This window comes from Rattus rattus, chromosome 12 (genome assembly GCF_011064425.1).
Source record: "Rattus rattus isolate New Zealand chromosome 12, Rrattus_CSIRO_v1, whole genome shotgun sequence".
Classification (NCBI taxonomy): domain Eukaryota; kingdom Metazoa; phylum Chordata; class Mammalia; order Rodentia; family Muridae; genus Rattus; species Rattus rattus.
The window spans coordinates 12,796,748-12,821,769 of NC_046165.1; the positions used below are offsets into that span (position 1 = coordinate 12,796,748).

The following is a 25,022-nucleotide window of genomic DNA, read 5'->3' on the forward strand; positions in this document are numbered from 1 at the left end:
TTAATCCCGTAGCAATTTAGTACACACCTTATGTATTTACCTGAGAGCAGAATATCACACTCACTGGAGAACAGCATTCTAGGAAGGCCTTTGCTTATTGTGTACTCATGTATTTCAGAAAGAGATTCTCTACTATGAAAACACCTTGGTTTGTATACTTAATTTTATTTTCCATGGAAGCATGGATTTCCACAAATGTGGCCTTCTGTTTGCTGATTTATTTATTTATTTTTATTAACTATCCATTCGTTTCCATCTCAAATGATAAATTCTTTCTCGGCTACCCTTCCACAAAGCACCCATTCCACATCTGCCCTCCCCACCTTCCCATTTGCCCCTATGTGGGTTCTCTTCCACACACCCACCTTGTCTGACACCACCTCTCCAGCATCCCCCTACATTGGGGCGTCAAACTTCCACAGAACCAAGGGCCTCTGCTCCTATTGATGTCAGACAAGCCCATTCTCTGCCTCATATGTATCTGGAGCCATGGATCCCTCCCTGTACACTCGTTGGCTGGTGGTCTAGTCCCTGGGGACACTGTGGCCTGTGGTCCAGCCAGCTGAAGTTGCTCTTCCTAAGGGGTTGCAGTCCCCCTTTTCCCATGCTGATTTTCATGCTTTCAGTTATGTTACTTAGACCACAAATGATAAATCTTTGCACTTCTCTGTGTCCCCACCCAGTGACACTAAGAATATGCTAGAATTCTCATGTTTCATCCCTTCATGGAGTGCAGAATTATCTCTAGGAAAACCAGAAATGCGTATTTGCTAATCGTTATTAATTGTAGTATTCACAAGACAGGGACTGTGTGTTTCCTACAACAAGCCTTCAACATGTATTGCAAGTCTAGGTGAAATGTACTGCTTTGGATAAAGCTTTATTTTCAATTCTAAGTTTTCTATCTTGAACAGAGTTATCAATAAGTGATTTTAAAGTTCAACATCAAATATAAGGTGTAGACTCAAAGGGCCATTCATGGGAAATGGAACGATCTCTCCAGGATCTTCTCCAGTTCATGCCAGAGTGCTTCTAATTTCCTTCCTGCCTCTAATCTGGAATCTGAAGACCAACCCAGGTATAAAAGTCTGTAGTTTGGTAGCAGTGAACGGAGACCAAACTTTTCTGATAATTAGACTCAGACATTGTCATTTCACACTTTCTTTAAGATGAGATTTTGTTTGTTTTCTTCCATTTGAGGTTCTCTTTATTCAATCCAATTAGCAGTATTTTCCCAATAATTACTTTATTATGTCAGGAAGATTGCTTCTATTCTAAAATATTTTCACCCATTTAAACTATTAATAAAAATTAATATCACTTAATATGAATATATTCATATTAAGAATTTATTCATTCTGTACATGGAACTTAGATGACAAAATTTATATGTAAAAATCAACTGTCCCAAACCTTTAATGAATTATACCATTTCACCATGAGTGCATATCTAGATTGTATGCATAGCTGAGCAAATTATATCATGGATGAAATTTCGTTTCCATTTTAATATTTAATGACTAAATAGATACTTGAAATAATATTTTACTGAATTCCAACATTGGTGTATATAATAGGTTGTAGGTTAATGTTGATAAATACTTATGCTAGTGTTAAGAAACATTTCTGACAAGTTAAGTCAATCTAAAGGTTCTAGAGTTAGACTTAGTATCAGTTTTCTTTAAAAAAATAGTATCTACTTTTAACAACCACTAAAAATATGACTCTTTATAGTTGATAACAACAGATAGAAGAAAATAATACTAAGTTTTTGAATACAACACACATATATGGCATGCTAAAGAAACATGGAACAGAGTACAAGTTTAACAGAACATTAGACATATAACAGGATGTACTGCTTGAATACCATTTGAACTCCAGCAGAGGCATTTACTTTTCATATTTAAAAGAAGAAAGGAGCGGGAGAGTTGCTACTTCAGACAGACTATCACACTGATTGGTTGTCAGTGTATAAATGGTCAGCTCTGAACACATACATAAAAGTAGCACAGTAGCATTATATATTCAGGTTTATTTCGGAATGTCTATGTACATACATATATGCATTCAATTAAAACTAGTAGGAAAATATTCTATGAACATAAAGGAAATATTCAGAGCTATATGGGAGTGTTTGGAAGGCAAAAAGGAAGGAAAGAAATACTGTATTTATATGTAATTTGAAAAAAAATTGAAGTGGTGAGTTTCAAATGCCCTAGGAAAAAGAATTCTTATGATTATCTAGCACAAATGAACAGTTTCAAATTATCTATATATATTTATAATATATTATATATAATGTACAAATATAATACATAATATATTATATTTAATCTAATATAGTATTATAATATAGTCTTATATGTACAAGACTTATATATGTATATTCATATAATTTTACATAGAGTGGGCAGGTTCTACTTATTTATTATGTATTATATGTGCATATATAATCAATTAAATAAAAAGATGCCATGAATTTGAAATAGAGAAAAGGGTGGGATATTATAGATGAGGGGATTTGGTCAAAGGATAAGGAAAATATGATACAACCTTAAAAATTAAAATTTGTCTTTATTATTTTTGAGTAAGCAAACAATTTATGAACTACTAAAGTACATCTAATACTCAATATAGTCATACAAACCCTATGCATGAATGTGTTTATCACACAGCATGAGAAGGTTCTGAAGCCTTTAGCAATTTTTGATTCAAGACATTACATTACATTAAGAACAACAGTTATAAGTTACATGATTCAAGCATAGTTAAATTTCATCAGCCTGCTGATATTATAGTAAAGTTTTATTTCATGTTATTCCAAGCACTGGCATGAAAGAAAAAATTAAAATCTTCCAGAAGAAAGTGTAAGGATTGTCTTTTAATATTTAAAAGTTTAAGTTATACCCCACAAAACTAAATTGCAAAGTTAAAGGAAAGGGAAAGGCCAAGTTTTATCAAGACTAAAAACGTTACTGAATAAATGTCACCTTAACCAAATGAACAGACAAATTAAATAAAAAAGAGAATTATTGGAACTCAGTAAGTAACTCAATAGCAAGAACTCAACAAATCATTGCTGGTGGACATGCAGTTGGAATAAAATTTGTGGATTTTAATGACTATAATTAGAGTAAACATAGCACAAAATACCGAAATTCAATTCCCAGTATTTTAACAAAAAAAATGAAGGAACCATATCCTAAGAAAATACTTGCAGAAAAATGTTCATAATAGTTTTAATTCGTATGTCAAAATTTGCTAATGGGATGCAATTCCATTATAAAGAGGAATTGCCTGATGAAACACAAAAAAAGTGTGCATGTATTTTAAAGTTATTAAATTCAATGAAAAGAAGCAATCTTAAAATATTATCTGTTCTATGAATGTATTCATAAAATACTCTTAAAAAGAAAAGTGAACGTTGTAAAAAGAGAGAAAACCAGTGGTTCCAAGGATGAGCGCCAAATGGTGGGGCAAAAATAATGTTAGCATGAGCAATTTATCATGTAAAAGTTCTCTATTTTTATCATAGATGTATAGATCTCTATAAGGAACAAAACATTACATATATGTGTGTGGTCACACACACCCACTTTATGTAAATCCACATAAAGTAATTCTGAGTACCTATTACATGATGCTTTGGACACTCTACTACAAACATATACAATGTTCTGGAGTGAAAAAAATGGTCAATGTACTTACAGAATTTCATAAAATATATGTATTGTTTCATGTAGCATGGATGACTATGAAAACTGTGTTGAATGAAAGAAATCTTCAAGGAAAGATTCCATATGGTATGACTCCATTCACTTAAGAAAGATGTGCAGAATCTCCTATTAGAAGCATACTGATGTTCTCCTATGCCACAGGGGAAGAGATATAGACTACAAAACAGTGTGAAGAATTGAGAGCGCTTGAAATGTGGATCTTCATCATGAGGATCATAAAACCCTGCAAACATTGTACTATATTCCTTGTCATGAAACGGGTGAGGAAAAGCATTATCTGTAAGTAAAGTTTATAAGGTGAAATATAAGCAGGAAGAGGACAATAATCGGCTGTGCCACTTCTAAGGAAGCAGGGTTTAAACTTAAGAGAGTTACCTCAAACTTTTCCAATTAATACTGTGGAAATTGAAATTATGGTGAAACTTTCATGAGTTGAGAGACTACATATCATTTGGTCCCTGGATAACTTTATTTTGAAGATTTATGCAAAATGTGTCAAGAAGCATAAACTTTAATTACTCATAACTAACTGTATTAGAAGTTTGAAAAATTATCATTTTCTCTGTGGTTAAATTATAAGAAACTATCAAGAAATCCAAGGAGATTGTCATTAGCTCGTTTTTCTTGTAATTATTTGTTATCATTTATATAAAATGTGAGAAAAATTAAACCTTTGAAAAATAAATAAAAATATTTTGTCTCATGTGTTATATATAACATTATTATTTTATTATTACAACTGTGATGATGTTAGCTTATGATTAATTACCAAGCAGTATTTCATAAAATTTTTTATTATACAATTTAAAAAAAAATTGTGGACTGTCATCTCTCGAGGTGACATGAAGATGAGCACACTCTGATAGTTTTGGAAAGACCAATTTAGTTTAAAAAACTGAGTATCAAAATATAAGAGAAGCAAGTAAGACCACTATTCTATAACCTGCAAAGCTCACATAATCTAGCAGGTTATCTTAACTGGCCTTCAGAATCTAATCAAACATAACCTATTGGTCCTCAAGAAATGTTATGTTTCCTGAAACTTATTGGCACCTTTCATAGTGGTAATCTCTGTGAACTCCCATAATTTTATGACAAGATACCATTGTTGAATAACATGTGAATAGTTGATAAAAGACAATAAAAAGCACAGTGAAACCAACACTTTCTCTGTGATTATCCTGGTAGACTCATGCCTTACCTTTTTAATCCTCTGGTTAGATGAAAGAGAACTGGTATAATAGGACTATCAAGGCTGATATAATTACAAGATGAAACTTATTGTTAAGAACTGTAATATCTGTAATATCTGCTGCTCATTATACTAGGAATTTTGCAATAACTAGAATATGTTTTAATCCTAGACAGAAAAGAAATCTGTGAAGTTTTAAATCAGAAAAGACTACCCCTGTCATGCCTATAGTTCAGCTTCAAATAGGGGTAACAGCTTTTACACCATTACTTTTGTCCTGTAGCCTTCATTGCTACCTGTCTGAGCCTTGGATAATCTTCAAATATGGTGTCCATGATTACATCCTATTTGGTGCATGGAACAAGAAATGACAAGGGAGTTCCCTGAGCATTAAAACTAAAAATTACCTATACAAACTAACCATCTGATATCTTGATGTATCATTATGATCAAGATTAAATAATTTTTCTTCCGATTTTTGCTTCTTGCTGGTAGCAAAACTATTTCAAAATATCAACTAACCAGACTTCAAGAGCTCCCAGGGAATAAGCTACCAACCAAAAAGTACACATAGAGGGACCCATGGCTACAACTTTGTAAGTAGCAGAGGATGGCATTGTATGGCATCAATGAAAAGGAAACCCCTTGGTCCTGTGAAGGCTCTGTGCCCAAGTTTGGGGAATACTAGGACAGTTATGCAGTAGACATTTTAGATAAAAAAAAAGAGTATGTCCTGTTGCTTTCTTTAGGATTTATAACCTAAATATATTTAAAATAAAAGCTTAATGAGATTCACTCAAACATAATATATTTAGCTAAACCATTTTGTTCATTGTATCATTGACATAAAACTACAAAATTGGACAAAATTATACCTGTCCATTGAGCACAGCATCCTTAACTTATAGCACACATTCTCTAAATTCCCACCTCTGCTTTCTAGCACTCTTGAATTGGCAGCCAAATATCTTAAACTCTAAGACCAAATTGATGGTTCCTGTTACTATGCTCACTGCTCTGGTACTAATGAAAATTGTACACTTTGCTTGATGAAATATCAATATCGGATTCAGCCTTGAATTACTTAAGTAGATGTTACCCTAGACCTGGGTCAATTTTGCTTTTTTTATGGTACTGTAACTGGAAAGTCAACATTTACATCATATGCATAAGACAGAAAGTTGGTTTTCCTCAAAATGAATTTGAGCTTGCACAATTCAATGATGTTTGGTTAACTTGTTCCTGTCTAAAGGAAATTCAGGGACAAAGAGTGGAATAGAGACCGAAGGGAAGGCCACCCAGAGACCACCCCACCTGGGGATCCATCCCATCTGCAGACACCATATGTAGACATTATTGCTGATGCCAAGAAATTCTTGCTGATAGGAGCCTGATATAGCTGTCCCCTGAGAGGCTCTGCAGGAACCTGACCAATACAGATACATATACATGCAAACAACTATAGGACTGAGCACTGGGACCCCAGTGGAGGAGTTAGGGAAGAACTTAAGGAGCTGAAGGAGTTTGCAACCTTATAAGAACAACAAAAATATGAACTAACCAGACTTCCCAGAGCTTCTAGAGAATAAGCTACCAACCAAAAAGTACACCTAGAGGGATGCATGGCTCCAACATTATAAGTAGCAGAGGATGGCATTGCGTGGCATCATTGAAAAAGAAACCCCTTGGTCCTGTGGAGGCTCTGTGCCCAAGTATAGGGGAATACTAGGGCAGTGATGCAGAAGTGAATTGGTGGGTGGGGGAGCACCCTCATAGAAAGAGGGGGAAGGGTATAAGATAGGGAGGTTTTGGAGGGGAACTGAGAAGGGAGCTAACATTTGAAGTTTAAATAAATAAAATAACCAATAAAACGAACAACACATAAATTTATATGATCATAACAGAAATGACATTTTCTACTTCCATCCATTTGCCTGAAAAGCTCATGATGTCCTCATTCTTAATAGCTGAGTAGTATTCCATTGTGTAAATGAACCACATTTTCTGTATTCATTCTTCCATTGTGAGACATCTGGTTTGCTTCCAGCATCTGGCTATCACAAATAAGGCCACTATGAACATAGTGGAACACATGATCCTGTGGCATTGTAGGCCATCTTTTGGGTACATGTTCAAGAATAGTATATACTTCAGGTAGATCTATTTGCAATCATTTGGTTCTATTCTATGATAATATATTATGTTATATATAATTATATAAATATATCAAACACATAAATTTAACATACACATAATTTACATGTATATTATACATATAATTGCATATTATATAACATATTGTATATATAGATTTATTAGAATGGCTTGTATGTTGGAGTCCAGCTAGTATTATGACTGTTTACAAATAGGAAACTTAAGAATCCAGTGGTTGTTCAGCCCATAGACTTAGCTGCTTTTTTTTTTTTCATCTTTATTAAATTGGGTATTTTTTTTGTGATTTTTTTTATCTTTATTAACTTGAGTATTTCTTATTTACATTTCGATTGTCATTCCCTTTCCTGGTTTCCGGGCCAACATCCCCTAACCCTCCCTCTCCCTCTATATGGGTGTTCCCTCCCATCCTCCCCATTACCCCCAACAATCACGCTCACTGGGGGGTTCAGTCTTGGCAGGACCAAGGGCTTCCCCTTCCACTGATGCTCTTACTAGGCTATTCATTGCTACCCATAAGGTTGGAGCCCAGGGTCAGTCCATGTATAGTCTTTGGGTAGTGGCTTAGTCCCTGGAAGCTCGGGTTGGTTGGCATTGTTGTTCATATGGGGTCTTGAGCCCCTTCAAGCTCTTTTAGTCCTTTCTAAGATTCCTTCAATGGGGGTCCCGTTCTCAGTTCAGTGGTTTGCTGCTGGCATTCGCCTATGTATTTGCTGTATTCTGGCTGTTAATATACACCGAAAATTCCAAAGGAGTAGGCTAGAATGCCAGTGGACTTTCAAGATAAATTTCTTCTTCCAGGATATTTACACAGGATGCCACCAGAAAGTATGTGTCAGAACAAAATTCTATCTTGCAAACTCTGGATTTAAGGTGGGTCTTCCCACTTCAACTAATTGAATTAAGTAAAGTTTTTCACAGGTATACCAAGCTCCTTACTTTTTATTTAGTTCCAGATATAGTCAAATAGACAACCAAGAATAGCCATTATGAACTGTGTTTATGCTTTTGTGTTTTCTATAACATACTAATATTTGAACCATAGTTTTACTCAGAAATAAATGTATTGGAGTCCAAATGTCTTATGTTATGCCTATGTCTCCTGTTCCTTCCGGGTCACTTCACTGACTTCACTCAGGTCACATGTGCATGAAAGTGGGTGAATTTCTTTGCTTATAAATTGATTAATAGAAAAGATATTTTCTTAATGTGCAAGGAGATAAAATGTAGACTATTTTTCTTTGACACAGAACAGAGGGTCTTGCATCTGCTAGGTAAACAGTAGATTTATCTCTTTATTTTGAAACACGATCTCATTAAATACTTGTCAAGGGTAGCTGTGAATTGTCAGGGAAGCCCTGACAAGAATTGAACTCCCAGTAGCCTTGCCTCAACCTAATGTTTACATGTATCTACCATTGGCTATTTTAAAGGAGATATTTAAAAAAAATACATTCTAGACGAGCACATGCCCTAGTAACCTGGCGGACCATCCCTTGGGAGGATGCCTGGAGTGGTATAGCTGGGTCTTCAGGTAGCACTATTTCAAAATTTCTGAGAAACCAGCAGATTTTCTTCCTCCTCATCATGTGTCATTGCTTGAGTTTTTGATTTTTTGATCAGAGGGTTGTTGTGATTTGCATTTCCCTGATGACTAAGGATATTGAACATGTCCTTAAGGGGTTCTCAGCCATTTGAGATTCCTCTTTTGAAAATTCTCCGCATAACTTTATACCCCATTTTGAATTGTGGTATCCAGGCTGTTGGTATCCAATTCCCTGAGTTCTTTATATAGTTTGGATATTAGCCCTCTGTCAGGTGTGGATTCAGTGAAGTTCTTTTCCCAATGTATATGCTGTTATTTTTGTCTTCCTAACAGTCTCCTTTGCCTTATGGTAGCTTTTCAGTTTCACGAGATCTCATTTATCAACTGTTGAACTTAGAGCCTGAGCCATTGGTGTTCTGTTCAGCAAAATGTCTACTGTGATAATACATTCATGGTTATTTCCTACTTTCTCTTCTTTTAGATTTAGTGTATCCAGTTTTAGGTTGAGGTCTTTGATCTCCCTGGAATTGAGTTTTCTGAAGGGTGATAAATATGTATCTATTTGCCTTCTTCTTTTTGCAGACATCCAGTTAGACCAGCATTATTTGTTGAAGATGATTGCTTTTTCCATTGTATGGTTTTGACTTCTTCAACTATTCTCTGGGTCTTCTATTTGAGTCCATTAATCAACATATCTGTCTCTATACCATTACTATAAAGTCTTTGACCTTATTCATCTGTAGTAATGCTTGAGATTAGCTGTACTATGTTCATAGCAGCTTTATTCATAACAACCCAAAACTGGAAACAATCCAGATGTCCCTTAACCAAAGAGTGTTTTCAGAAAATGTGGCTGATTTAAAAAGTGGAATACTATTCAGCATTTAAAACAAGGATATCATGAATTTTCAGGCAAACAAATGGAGCTAGAAAATGTCATCCTGAGTGCAGTAACCCAGCTCCTAAAGGACAAGCATGACAGAAGCCCAGCAATAACTATCCTCTGACAGCCTTCACCCAGCAGCTGACTGAAACATATGCAGAGACCTGCAGCAAAACATTGGCAGGGGCTAGGGACTCTCCTGGAAGAGTTGGGGGAAAGCTAGAAGGCCTCAGATAGGAAAGGAATAATATAGGGAGACCAAAAACAAAACAAAATTAAAAAAACAAAAACAAACAAACAAAAAATAAACAACAACTAGTGTGGACTCTTGGGGGCTCTGAGACTGAGGCACCAATGAAAGAGCATACAGGGACTGGACCAATGACCCCAGGATATATGTAAGAGATATGCAGTTCAGTCTCTACATGAGTTTCCCAAAATCTACAGCAACAACTGCCCATAAAGCTGTTGCCTGTCTGTGGAATCCATTTGCCTACTGAGCTGCTTTGTTGGGCTTGAATGGAAGAGTATACACCTAATCCTGAAGAAACTTGATGCTGCAGGTTGGGATTCCCACCTTCTCAGAGGAGAAGGGAAGAGGGGATTGGCAGAGGGACTCTGTAATGGGGAGACCAGGATGGGTGCAGGAAACATGATGGAAAAAGATTAAATAAACTAATGGAGAAAAAAATTATAATGTAAATTTAAATATGTCTTAAAATATGTTTAAATTCACCAAACTATTTCAGTTTGCCACAAAGATTTATGTTATAATAAACAAGTTTATATGAGAATATTCCATCATTCAAAGGAGAAATTTGTTTAGTATTCAACTCAAACATCTACAGAGATTGAAAAGAAAGTAATTATTATATAAGTAAAATAGATTCTATGTGGTGAACCAAACAATAAAAGAAAAATGTTATAGAGAAGAAACCAAGGAGAATTGTATTGGATTTATGTCATGAATAGATAATTACACTTGAAGAGGCAATTTACCATATAGTAACCCATTCCCTCTCCCTTGTCAAATTTAATTCTCCTCACTCAGATGAAAGGACCTAATCCTAGATTCTACTTACATGAGCAAAGTGGAGTGGACAGTTAAACACTTATCTACTGAAATTAATCAATAGAGATAGATTCTTTTTAAATTCTTAGTCTTCAAGAGATACTGTTTGTTTTACATTAATTATTTATATAACGGTGCCCATTCTCTAAATTTAGACCATTAAATATTTTGTTTATTAATTTTATCACTATAATCCATGTTCTTCCTCTATTTAATTTCCATCTTTGTGTATTACACATTTTAAATTCTCATTGTTTGTAGATTTTATACTATTGTTTTTACTCCTTACCATTATATTAATATATGAAAATCAATGACACTTGAAATAAAATTTGTCTTATATCATCACAGTATTTCTATAGTGAAAATATTAGAAACTAACAAAGGCATAATTGCAGAACACCAGCCTGGCTGCCTAGGCACATAATCTAGGCAATAATGTTTTATTCATTTAGGAGATCAATATTTGTGCCCATATTTTAAGGTGATTTAAGAAATAAATACCATTCAATAATACATTTAGTAATAAGTATCCGCTAATAAAAAATCACTAAAATATTTATATATTTCAAATTTTAACCCAATTTTAATGATGAAAATATACTTATAGAAAAATTGACAACTTTTCCAACTTGATACCAGGAACTCATATAAGTCAATGATTTCAGATATTCCACTAACTACTTATAAACCTTAGGGTATAGAATAAATAGAAGGAATTGTTTATGTAGATTAAAATCTTATGCAGAAAATCAAGTAGATAAGAAAGAAGGATATCAAGAATTTTGTCCAAAAATAATATCTTGCAGCAGCAACACACTAAACCATGGCTTTGTAAAGTATCCAGTTTTATAGCAAACTAATAGAGATATAGAAGTAGAGGGATGGAATAATCAAAATGAAGGATTTTTAAAGATAAAAACCTGGATATTGATTTACTAGAAGCAATCCATGTGTACTTTGGTGGAATATGTCACTTGATTCAGCGTTATATTGAAATTATATGACTATGCTATTAACCAATTGAGACTCAATCATGATGTAATACATTTTTCTTTTATATTTTTTCTTTTTTATTGGTTATTTTATATATTTACATTTCAAATGTTATACCTACTCCCAGTTTTCCCTCCACAAACCTCCATTCCCTTGCCTTTACTCCTCAAACTTTTAATGAACCTTAGTCTAATATGTTAATACATAATCAAACCTTTATACATTTGTGCAGATGGTAGTTAAGTTCTCTTTATTTTTTTATTATTTTATTTTATTTTTATTGGATATTTTTATTTACATTTCAAATGTTATCCCTTTTCTCCTATCCAATAATCCACCCCTTCCTGTCTCCCCACTCTGACATTCCTCTACACTGGGGGTCCAGTCTTGGCAAGACCAAAGGCTTCTCCCTTTGGTGCCCAACAAAGCTATCCTCTGCTACACATGCAGCTGGAGCCATGGGTCTGTCCATGTGTAGTCTTTGGATGGTGGTTTAATCCTAGGGAGCTTTGGTTGGTTCTCTTTCTTATGAACAATAAATCAATGAGCATCATGATTCCAAGTTTTAGACACAACTTATACCTGATCTTTTTTTTTTCTTTTTTCTTTTTTTTTTTTTTTTTTTCGGAGGTGGGGACCGAACCTTGGGCCTTGTGCTTTGTTGGGAAGCGCTCTACCAATGAGCTAAATACCCAACCCCCATAACTGATCTTGATAAACAAAATTTTAGGAAGTAAGATATATATAAACATCACTCTGAAGCAAATAGGCTAACTACAGACCTTCATTTATATTCCTCTCTTCTAAACCTAATTATACATTCTTACCCTCAACTCTATAGACCACCTGAGAACCCCTCCCTGATTTCAACCCCAGTGGATCACAAGATCTTCTACTCCAGCCTCTCTGCCACACATCATTTTATCCCATTCTTCAACTCCAGCAGACATTTCATGAAAACATGTAGGCCCTTACAAACATGAAACCAAGTATCTTTAAAAAGAAATTCAGGTCTTGCTCCTCAAAATCTATACCAGAATCTCACCCCTAAATTTGTCACAGAACACTACTGTGGCTTCTCTTTTCTCTCTGTATTCATTTCCAATGGATCATTCACATCTTCTCCTCCAACCTTCCTTCCCACTCATTCTAATCTCAGCCCTAAATTCTGACAATCATTTGCTGTCACACAAGGCATGTCTGCCAGAGAAACAATTAGGCAGGGAGACCAGGTAGAGTAGTTTCAAAACTTCACTCTTCTTTCTTTTTCCCAAATCCAATTACCCAGTTTCATAAGGAGAGGCTGTGGCAGTCTATATGTTGTAGCTGTTGACCAAGTTTCTAAAGGGACTAAGTAATCTTGGTGGAACAACCTGCTTCCCATCCACTTTGATCCCCTAATTTAGCTTTCTACCAGGACATCACAATTAGATGCAAATACAATTTACCTGGAATCCCCAGTGCCCACACAGGGAAGAACACTAGAAGAATTTTCTAACAGGCAAGACACAGCTAATACACCCTGTTAAGACACAAAGAGGGCTCCTTCTGTTTCTATTTTGTGGAATAGTTTGAAGAGTATTGGTATTAGGTTTTCTTTGAAGGTCTGGTAGAATTCTGCAATAAACTCATCTGGTCCTAGGAATTTTTTGTTGGTAGAATTTTAATGACTACTTCTATTACCTTAGGGGTTAAGAAACTGTGTCCATGGTTTATCTGATCGTGATTTAATTGTGGCACCTGGTATCTGTCTATAAATCATCCATTTCATCTATCTTTTCCATTTTTGTTGAGTTTAGGTTTTTGTAGTAGGAACTGATGATTTTTCAAATTATGTCTTCCCTTCCCTTTCTGATGTTGTTAATTTGGATACTGTCTCTGTGCCCTCTGGTTAGTGTGGATAAGGGTTTATCTATCTTGTTGATTTTCTCAATGAGCCAGCTCCTTGTTTTGTTGATTCTTTGAATAGTTTTTTGGGTTTTTGTTGTTGTTGTTGTTGTTGCTGTTGTTGTTGTGGTTTTTGTTTGTTTGGTTGTGTGTGTGTGTGTGTGTGTGTGTGTGTGTGTGTGTGTGTGCACGTGTGTTTCTACTTGGTTGATTTCATTCCTGAGTTCGACTCTTTTCTCTCCTCTAATTCTCTTTGGTATAGTTGCTTCTTTTCATTCTGAACAAATCAGTAGCCTTCCTCTACTCAAAGGATAAATGGGCTGAGAAAGAAATTAGGGAAATGAAATCCATAATAATAGTCACAAATAATGTAAAATATCTTGGGGTGACTCTAGTTAAACAAGTGAAAGATCTGGACTACAAAATCTTCAAGTCTCTAAAGAAAGATAATGGAGACCTTTGAAGATAAAAACATCTCCCGTGGTCATGGATTGGCAGGAAAAACATAGTAAAAATGGCCATCTTGCCAAAAGCAATCTACAGATTCAATGCAATCTCCATCAAAATTCCAACTCATTTCTTCATAGAGTTAGAAAGAGAAATTTGCAAATTCATTTGGAATGACAAAAAAACCCAGAATAGAAAAACTATTTTCAACAATCAAGAACATCTGGGGCAATCACCAGACCTGATCTCAAGCTGTACTACAGAACAATAGAGATAAAAACTGCATGGTATTGGTACAGAGATAGACAGGTAGATCAACGGAACAGAATTGAAGACACTGAAATGAGCCTACACATTTATGGTCACTTGATCTTTGACAAAGAAGCTAAAACCATCCAGTGGAAAAAGGCAGCGTTTTCAACAAATTGTGCTGGCTCAACTGGTGGTGAACATGTAGAAAAGTACAAATTTATCCATTCTTAACTCCCTGTACAAAGCTCAAGTCCAAGTGAATCAATGAGCTCCATTTAAAACCAGATATACTGAATCTAATAGAAGAGAAAGTGGACAGGAACCTTGAACACATGGGCACAGGGAAAAACATCCTCAACAAAAAACCAGCAGCTTGTGCTCTAAGATCAATAATCAACAAATGGGATGTCATAAAGTTGCAAATCTTCTCTTAGGCAAAGGACAATGTCAATAGGACAAAATAGCAACTCACAGACTGGGAAATGATCTTCACCACCCCTAGATCTGATAGAGAGTTAATATCTAAAATATACAAAACAAAATTCAAGAACATAGACTCTATAGAACCAAAAAATCCTATTAAAAATGGGGTACAGAGCTAAAGAATCTGCCTCACCTGGGGCTCCAGCCCATATATAAATAGCCACCAAACCTAGACAATATTGATGAAGGCAAGAGGTACATAATGACAGGAGCCTGATATAGTTGTTTCCTGAGAGGCTCTGCCAGAGCATGACAAATACAGAGGTGAATGCTAGAAGCAAACCATTGACCTGAAAATTAGGGTACCCACTGGAGGAGTTAAAGGATTGAAGGAGCTGAAGGGGTTTGCAACCCCATAAAAACAACAATACCAACCAACTAGAGCTCCCAGGGACTAAACAACTACCTGAAGAGTACACATGGACAAACTCATGTCTCCAGCTGCATATGTAACAGAGGATGGCCTTGTTGGGCACCAATGGGAAGAAAAGCCCTTGTTCTGGCCCATGATAGACTCCAGAGTGTAGGGGAATGTCAGGGTGGGGAGGCAAGTAGGAGGGGGTAGTTGGGGAGAGGGAACACCCTCATAGAAGAAGGGGAAGAGGGGAGGAAACTCTAGAACAGAGTCCAAAAACAAAAAACAAAACAAAAAACAAAACAAAACAAAACAAAAAAGGATGACAAAAATTTCAGGCATTTAAGCCATGAGAGAAAATATGGATAGCTCAGCCCTATACAAAATCTGAGACACTATGAAACTCTCAAATCTAAGGATAGATTTACTAAACTCTATATTTTATCTTGGCTGTTCTGGCCCCAGAGGGCTGTACTCTGGGCATGCACTCCTCCCTCCTTTACATGGCTGCCATGCCTCTCAGTCATGAACTCTTCTCAGGCATGGTCTCTCTCCTTTCCTCTATGCTCTCCCTGAATGCTTGACCCCTCTCCTCCTCCTCTTCTGGGACTCAAGTCTGGGGAATCCTTAAGTCCTGCCTCTGTCTACTCTGCCCAGCCATTGGTTGCCAGCATCTTTATTTACCAATCAGAACTAACTCGGGACAGAGTCCTTCAGTGTCCTCAGTGTGGAATCTCCTGCAAACAACTTTGGGGACCCAAATTAAAATACAAGCAGCATTAGGCCAAACCCACTACAGAGAACAAGTAACGTCTTTCTATTATAATAACTCCTGAATTTCAAGGGTGGGTCTAAAAGTTAGAAGGTATTGAACAGATATTCTACAAACTGTATGAGACTGTAGATGCCTGCTCAATGTACTAGACTGAAAAATATTTTATTCACACAATTGGATAAAATAAGCTCTTCTGTGATAGAAATAAACATAAGCAGTATCTATCTACAAATGCAGCCTGAGAGAAAAGACTAGAATAAAACAAAACAAAACTAAACAACTCCAACAATAAAAAGAAACCAAACCTTCAACATGAGGAACACAATCACATCCAAGGAAACATAAACAATAAATTATCCCAGAGAGGCAAATCCAAACAGTGAAAACAAAAATACAGACAGACAGACAGACAGACACACACACACACACTAACACACTATATAACACTAATATAATTATAACAGGAATCTAAAAAGCTGCTCATTGATAATTTTCATCAATTCTACAATAAAAAGACACAAAGAGAAAGGGTTAGAAAATAGGATCCATCCTCATGGTCTGTCCTAGAAACACACCTATCATCAAGGATAGATATAATCTCAGTGTTAAAGGAAAGGAAAGATATCCTAAGCAAAATGGTTAAAGAAATTATCTGATGTGGCCAAATAATATCTGACAAAACAAACTCCAAACTTTAAACAAGAAAGTACTGAAAACAATACAATACACATGCAGAAAAAAAAATCAACCTTTACACATCTTAAATCACATATTGACCCTCACATATTGATAGTCTCAGACATCAATACATTACTCTTGCCAATAAAGCAGTAATCTGGGCAAAAAATAAAAGAGTGAAATGCTGGTGTTAAGTGTCTTTATAAACCAAATGTCCCGAAGAGATGTTTATGGAAGATTTCTCCCAAATAGAATATAATATACATTCTTCTCAGCACCTCATAGCACTTTCTCTAAAATGGTCCTCATACATGGATGAAGGGCAAGTCTCCACATGTACAATAAAATTGAAGTAACAGACTGCATACTATCTGATCAACATGGACTAATGAACATCAACAACAACAATAACAACAGAAAGCTTACAAACATGTAGAAAGTGAGCAACTCTCTACTGAATGAAAAATGAGACCAGACAGAAATGAAAGACCTTCTAGGATTGAGTAAAAGTTTATATACAATAATCAAACTTATGGGAAATAATTAATTTAGTTGTAGGAGGAAGATCAGAGAATAGTCCATATTTTTTTAAAAATATGATAAATTTAAAGAACAGTTAATGTGAACGATCCTCCAATTATTCCACAAATAAAGAACTTTACACAATTTATGATTTCACAATTAGCCCAATACCGATACTACCTAAATATCCAATAATGAAAGAGAATTACAGACTGTAGATTTCTTTATGAACATAGATTTGGAAACTTTTGATAAAATACTTGCACACTGTACCTAAGAACACATCATAAAGGTCATCCACCATGAGGTAGGCTTCATCTCATAGAAACAGAGATGTTCCCACATACATAAACTGGAAAACATAACCCACAATATAAACAAACTAAATGACAGAAGCCAAGTGATCATTTCATTATATTGAGAAAAGTCCCTGGACAAAAGTTAATATTCCTTTATGATAACAGTCTCAGAAAGATTAGAAATACAAGGGATGGCTCAAAATAACTATGACACCTACAAAATGTGAATAGTCAAAATAAGCTCAAATAATGGAATACTCACAGAAATTCTACTAAAATCACAAGGCAAGGTTGTTATCCTTTCCACATCCATTCAATATACCACTTGAAATCTTAGCTAGAGCAGTAACACAGCTGAAGGAGATGAGAGTGATACAATAGGCAAAGAAGAAGTATCTTCTTTTGCTGATGAAATGATAGAAAATACTATACACAAACAACCCAAGAGGTCCAATGATAGAGTCCTACAGTTGGAAAACATTTTCTTTAGAGTAGCTGGTTACAAAAGTAACTCAAATATTATTGCTGTCCTATGTACAAACGTCAGAAGGACTGAGAAAGAAATCAAGCAAACAACATTTCGTAATAGTTTAGAGTGAAGTGTTTGTTGTAACGCTAAAGAAGATAATGAAAGACTTGTATGATTAAAACTTTAAGGCATTGAAAACAGAAATGGAAAAAAGTTCCAGATGATGGAAGATGTCTCAAGAATATGGATAGGTAGAATTGATAAATAGTCATACCACTGAAAGCAATCTACGATTCCGTGCAATCATCATCAAATATATCAGCACAGTTTTTCATAGACTTTGAAATGCAAAGTTTTAGTTTCATATAAAAGCACAAATCCTGGTTTATTTAAACAATCTTGAATAGTAAAAGAACTACTGTGGGTATCACTGTCCTAGAAGTCAAATTGTACTACAGAGGTTTAGTAACAAAATCGGCATAGCATTAGCACAAACTCAGACACTGATAAATATAATTAAATTGAACACTCATACAGAAAGAAACTTGATTTTTTTTTTTGAAAGAAGGTGAAAATACACACTCGGAAATTTACATTTTCAACAAATCAGGCTGTTTTGTTGATGGGTCCAAAATGGCTTTGGTAGGGGTAGAATGACATGACTACCCATCCCTGGAACAAAGTCAACAGGGCATGGGTTTCCAAAAGTGTTGATAACTGCTCTGGACATAAGGCTTCTTTTTAAAATAATGAACATATTTTTAAGTTACTCCCCTTAAGGAATGTCCTCCCTGTTAACCTAGGTGAGTCCATGATAATCAGAGATAGCATGAGGCCAGGTGGTGAAAGGATGGCTAATATCATAGGAAAATGGTAAATGGTGGAACATATAGGACAGCCCTTAAGGATGTGGAAAAGTACTCTAAAACCATGAGTGTGGAAATATTTAATTCCTCAACTATGCAAAAAATAGGATGTAATATGAATTATATGAGGAGCTTCATGAATCTATGGTAACAAAGAGACCTGTATTAATGAGCCAACATGTCAGAAAGATACAAAGGCAGGCAGAAACCTGAGCTTAAGGTCTGAGCATTAACAGAGCAAGGTTAGTCCCAGATGTGATAGAAATGGTAATTTCAGGGTGTGGTCCTACCCAGCAAGGTGATTTTTGCTTAAAAAACGCAGGCAGATCACTGAATATTTTGCACTGTTAAAAAAAAAAAATGTCTTTGCTATCTTCTAAGAGTCAATGGGTTAAGGTTATGAAATGCTGTTTTGTTGATTTGTGGGATGGTCAAGAGGAAACATATAATAAATAACTAAATTGAAATATAAGTTAAAAAAACCTCAGCTTTTGATCTATGTAAGGGGAGTTAGTAGAAAACATTAGCAGTTCTTTAAAATTTTTTTCTTGCTAGAGCTAAGCTGTCTGGAGATCTCTTGAGAGTAAACATAGCTCTACAATAAACTTTATTTCTAAAAGGATTTTTGATTTTAACAGGAAAATCCGTGAAGATCAACAAGATCTTTTGGAATTTTTCATAGCTCTCTTAGAATCCTTTTTTTCTAACAAAATATCAGAAATCCCAGGAATTACTCATAAAGCTAAAAGACTTTCTTAGAATTTTTTCTGGTTTTCTGGATTTTGCCAGGAAAACCCAATAGTTACTTTTATAATTTTTTAAACAGAGTTTTTTTTACTTGGTCAGAAGATCCTAGAATATTTTATAGCAGCTGTTTTGAATTTGGTCAGGAAACCTATGATCTGTCCAGAGAGATTTTAAAATTTTTACTCATAGAATGAGCTGTCTCAACCAGAGTGAGGTAACAGGAACAGAAAGCTAGCTGTCTCAACCAAAGGGTTCTTTTAGAAGAACAAGAAAATGTTGTCCAGAGCAGAGCTGAACACAGAGACAGAGAACAGTCTGACCGGACAACAGAGCCAAGAGCTATCAAAAGAGAGCTGTCAAGGGAAGTGTCTTTAGCAAAACATGGACTGCCAGCTTAGACCCACGATTTAACTTCAGGTAGTGTGTTTTAGATGCTCCTAGATACCTCTTCTCTCAGAAATCCATCTCCATGGCAAGGTTAGTGCTGGGCACTGTGCAAACTGGATGGTACTAAGTAAAGAGTCCATGTAGATCCATACTTATCACTCTACCAAACACTCAACAACAAGGACATTGAAGACCTCAGAAACCCAGATATACTGAACCTGAACCAGATAGAGGAGAGAGGAAGGAATAGCCTTGAGTACATCAGCATAGGAAGCCTTTCTTCAGAGAAACTACATCAGCACAGACACTAAGATCAAAATGAGTAAGTGGGATTTCATGACCTGAAACGTTTCTGCATGCAATGATGCAACCATCATTTGGACAAAGCAGTAGCCTATAGAATGAAGAAAATTTGTTTTGTTTTGTTTTTTAACCACTTTCAAGTTTGATAAAGTATCCAATATATATTCATACACACACATATATAGTTACAGATACAAAACTGTATTCTCGAGAGAAAACTCAAGTAGCTGAGAAATTTTCGAAAAATATTGAACATCATTAGCCATTGGGGAAATGAAAATTAAAATAACTTTGGGATTCCATCTTACGCCTGTCAGAACAGAACAGCTAAGATCAATAACACGAGTGACAGCTCATGATGTTGAGGATGGGTCATGAGAAAAGGGTACACCCATCGCTCGTGGGTCTTGAAGCTTGTACAGTTTCTATTCCAGTACAAAATATCATGACCAAGAAGCAAGTTGGGGAGGAAAGGGTTTATTTAGCTTACACTTCCACATTGCTCTTCTTTACCAAAGGAAGTCAGGACAGGAACTCAAGAAGGTCAGGAAGCAGAAGCTGATGCAGAGGCCATGAATAGATGCTACTTACTGGCTTGCTTCCCCTGGCTTGCCCAGCTCGCTTTCTTACAGAACCCAAGCCGAGGGATGGCTCCATCCACAATGGGCTGGGCCCTTCCCACTTATCACTAGTTAGGAAAATGCCTTACAGATGGATCTCATTGAGGCATTTCAACTGAGGTTCCTTTCTCTGTGATAATTTCAGCTTGTGTCACAAAACTAGCCAGTACAGTTGACCCTGTGTCAACTTTACACACTAAGACATCACTATGGAGCCTCAACCCTTACTTTCATATTCATCCCCAAGATCTAAATAACTTTAAATTTCCCACAGTCTTCACAAATTCTTACATATTAAATTTCAATCCCTTTAAAATATTCAATCTCTTTTAGAATCAAATTCATTTTTCAATTCAAAGTCTCTTAACTGCAGGCTCCACTAAAACAATTTCTAATATCAAGAAGGAAAACTATCAGGGAACAAGAACAATCAAAATCAAAATCAAGCTCTAACAGTCCAATGTCTGGGATTTACCCATGATGGTTTGAGCTCCTGCAAGAGCTTGGGTCACTTCTCCAGCTCTGCTCTTTCTGGTACACACCTTGTTTTCTAGGCTCGAACTGCCTGTTTTCAACTGCTACTACTGTTCTTGGGGGTCATCTCACGGTACTGCCATCTCCAAAATCACTGCTGTCTTTCTCAATATCTAGGCTTCACCATTAGCCTCTCCTAGGCTCTATTTATGGTGCCGAGACTCAACTCCTTTGCATGACCCTTTCAGTCCTGGGCCATCAATTGCAACTGAGGCTGCACCTTCACCAATGACCTTACCTGGCCTCTCACAGTGCTGAGCCTCAGCTGCTCTTCATGACCCTTTCATGCAGTCAAAACCAATACCACCTGGGTGACTCTTACACATTACCAAGTCCAACCACAGCACACGGTACATCCTTGGCTTTCTCAGGAACACAGCCTCTTTGTGCTCTCAGAAATCACTTCCCAGATCTTACCTCAGTGATGCTGGTCTCTTTTTAATCACTACATATTTCTTAGTTTCAGTTGACTACCATCAATAGTCCCAGTAATGCAAAGATTTCACTTTAGTAGTTCTGGTATCTTGTTAAGCATAGCTTATTTTTCAGCCCCAGCTAACCAAAACCACAGAAGCTTCACAATCAAAACCGCAATGGCCCTGATAAGAGTTGATAAGACTCTAATCTTCCCTCTGAAACGTCACAAGCCTGACCTCCATCCTTTACACTGTTCTCAGCATTATCTTCCAAGCTCCTACAGAACATTCAGCAGAGTTCTTTACATTACAATGGCTCTTCTACCCCAGAGTTCCAAAGTCCTTCCACAGTCTTCCCCCAAACATGATCTGGTTGTCACAGGAATATGCAACTTATGGTGGTACCAATTTTTCTTAGTCAGAGTGTCTATTCGTACATAAAACATCATGAACATCAAGCAAGTTGAGTTGTTGGGGGGAAGGCGGTAATGGGGGAGGATGGGGAGGGGAACAACCATATAGAAGGGGAGGGGGAGGGTTAGGGGATGTTGGCCAGGAAACCGGAAAGGAATAACAATCGAAATGTAAATAAGAAATACTCAAGTTAATAAAGAAAAACAAAAACAAAAAAAAAAAAAAAAAAAAAAACAAAAACAAAAACAAAAAACAAAAACAAAAAAAAAAAAAACAAAAACCAAAACCCATTACAGCAAAACCAGGTCTTTGCTATCTCAAACACGTAATGCTCCCTACGTCCCTATACCTGGTACCCCATAATCCATGAAAAAAAAAGTATTAAAGATTTTCTTAGGTACTTTAAAAAAAAAAAAGAAGCAAGTTGAGGAAGAAAGGTATTATTCAGCTTACACTTCCACATTGCATCACCAAAGGAGGTCAGGACTGGAATTCAAGATGGTCAGGATGCAGGAGCTGACACAGCGGACATGGACGAAATTTACTTCTTGGTTTGCTTCTCCTTCCTTGCTCAGCTTGCTTTCTCATAGAACCCAGGGCCACCAGGCCAGGGATGGCACCATCCACATTGGGCTGGGCCGTTGCCCCTTGTTAAGAATATGCTCTACAGCTTGATCTCATTAGGCATTCCCTCAACTGAGGCTCCATTCTCTGTGGTAATTCCTGCTTATGTCAAGTTGACACATAAGACCAGCCAGCACAGTTAATAAGAACATATGTGTGTGTTTCCCCAGGAAGATGGATATTTAACTACCATAGGCCCTGGTATATCACTTATGGGCATATAGACAAAGGATACAATGTCCTACCACCAAGAACGTTGTTACACCACTGCTATACTATTCAAAATAATTGGAAATGGGAAAAGCCTTAATGCTATTAAGAGATGAATGGATAAAGAAGATGTAATACATTTAAACAATGGATTACTAATTAGCCAGTAAAATTCACAAGAAAATTAATTTGTACAACAGCAAAAAAAAAATCATCTTGAATTATGTAACCAAAACTCATAAAGGATAATGTGGTTTGTTTCTGCTTATACAAGAATTTTAGCTGCTAACTCAATGACTAAAAAGTTAACAGTCCATTGAAGCACATATATTATATAGAGATTAATATGCTAGAGAGGAAAGATAGTTATCCCTGAAAAAAAATGAGTAAATACTTATGTAGTTGTGATAAAAACCATCATTTCTGAGACATTTTCTGTATTGACAGCATTGTCATACCCCTCTAAAATTTATTCAAGTCATACCTTTGTTCATTCAAACTATGCAAAAATAAATTGTTACTATTTTTCCCTTATATGGACAGTAACACAGGAACAAACAGAAAATGAAACTAGTATTCATTAAAGTTAATCACATGAGAATATAAGAGAGAAGGTATGGAAAGACTTAAAATACGATTAGAAATTTGAAAATGTGTTCATGGTTATAAGGAAATGTGCATACATTCAAGTGTATTAAAATAACTTTCATTATTTCTGATTTAGCCATCCATCCATCACACAGTCAGACAGCCAGCCACCTACACAGCCAGCCAGTAACACCACAACATTAATTAATAACCTCTCAGACCCTGAAAAATAACAGCTTCCTACCTAACAATATTTTGAATAAAATACAGAAATGAAAACCAAACATAATCAAACAAACAAAAAAGCCTCTATGTTATGCAAAATGCCTTTAGTCACACTGCAAATTTAGAAATGTCATCTACTTTATGACTGAAAAGAAGGTAACCATTTCTACTTCTTTTCTTTTTTTTTATTTTTATTTTTGTCTGAAGGAGACTGGCAAAATTATATGCAGTTACTCTTCTAATCAACCTTCAACTATTAGTATAGTACCTAAGAAATAACACTGCTCACACAGTCAAAGGAAAGCAGGTCAATGGAATATTTTTATACTTTTATAAAAGTATAAAGTCTACTTTTATACAATTAAAATATTAAAACCTGAGAACATCTAGTGCATTGACAATAGAAAAAATGCCTCTAGGAAAGAGATTCTGTCATTTACAAAGTCATAAATAATCAAAAGAACTGTAAATCTAAGTGAACGTAATTTTGAATTGGAATTTTCTTTGTTGATCTGTGCTGAAGCTAACTAGTCTTGAATTTCATTGTTAGAATCCATCTAGAGATCTTTAAGAAGTTATGTATTTTATTAAATAATGAATTGATATTTTCTCTAACTTAGAGAAAGAAGCTTGCCTTTAAATACTTTGATCAGCCTGCATTGAAAATCTGAGAACACAAACATAAATGTGTAAAAATAGGAAAATATTTTGGAAAAAAAGAATTCTGGAAGAATTGCTAATGCTGTCATAACCACAAAGGAAGCAGGCCTAAGTACCCAATTAGTACAACAAAAAATTAATTCAGTCATCTGTTTTGATTTGGCTATACTTTCATGTACTTCATATCTATTTCTTTAAAAATAAAATTAGATAAATAAATATATATATGAATGTTTACACACAAATGTCTTGAATACATATATTTCAATAAAATATAAATATTCATATAAGTAAATGTATACATATGCATACATATATTATATTGTAAACAAAGGCATCAAACAATTCTCTTTTCTTTTGCAGATAGAGAGATTTTTATTCACTTGATGAAAGAAACAAGTTCAAGTGAAATTATTATTTTGAACTTTGCAAGAAAGGCCTATTGCCATCAATGTAAACCCATGGATCTCTGTATTCTCTGGCCTGAAAGTCAAGTACTTTTAAAAAATTGTATCTTAAGAGCCTCTTTCCTAGAAGACAGTAACATTTTTATTTTTTTTATTAAATTTTGCCATTAATTTATTTATTCACTTTACATCCCAATTGTAGGCCCCCTCTTCTCAGTTCCCTCTCATTTAGCCCATTCCTCCCTTGCCTTCG

The 25,022-nt window shown here is 35.5% G+C and overlaps 1 non-coding gene across 1 annotated transcript; it reads right to left on the minus strand.

Annotated features, from left to right (window-relative positions):
* Positions 1–23,897: 23,897 nt before the first annotated feature.
* LOC116914108 lies at positions 23,898–24,026 on the minus strand. Its single transcript, XR_004389674.1, has one exon. It is a non-coding gene; the product is annotated as a small nucleolar RNA SNORA19 (small nucleolar RNA).
* Between the last annotated feature and the right edge of the window lie 996 nt (positions 24,027–25,022).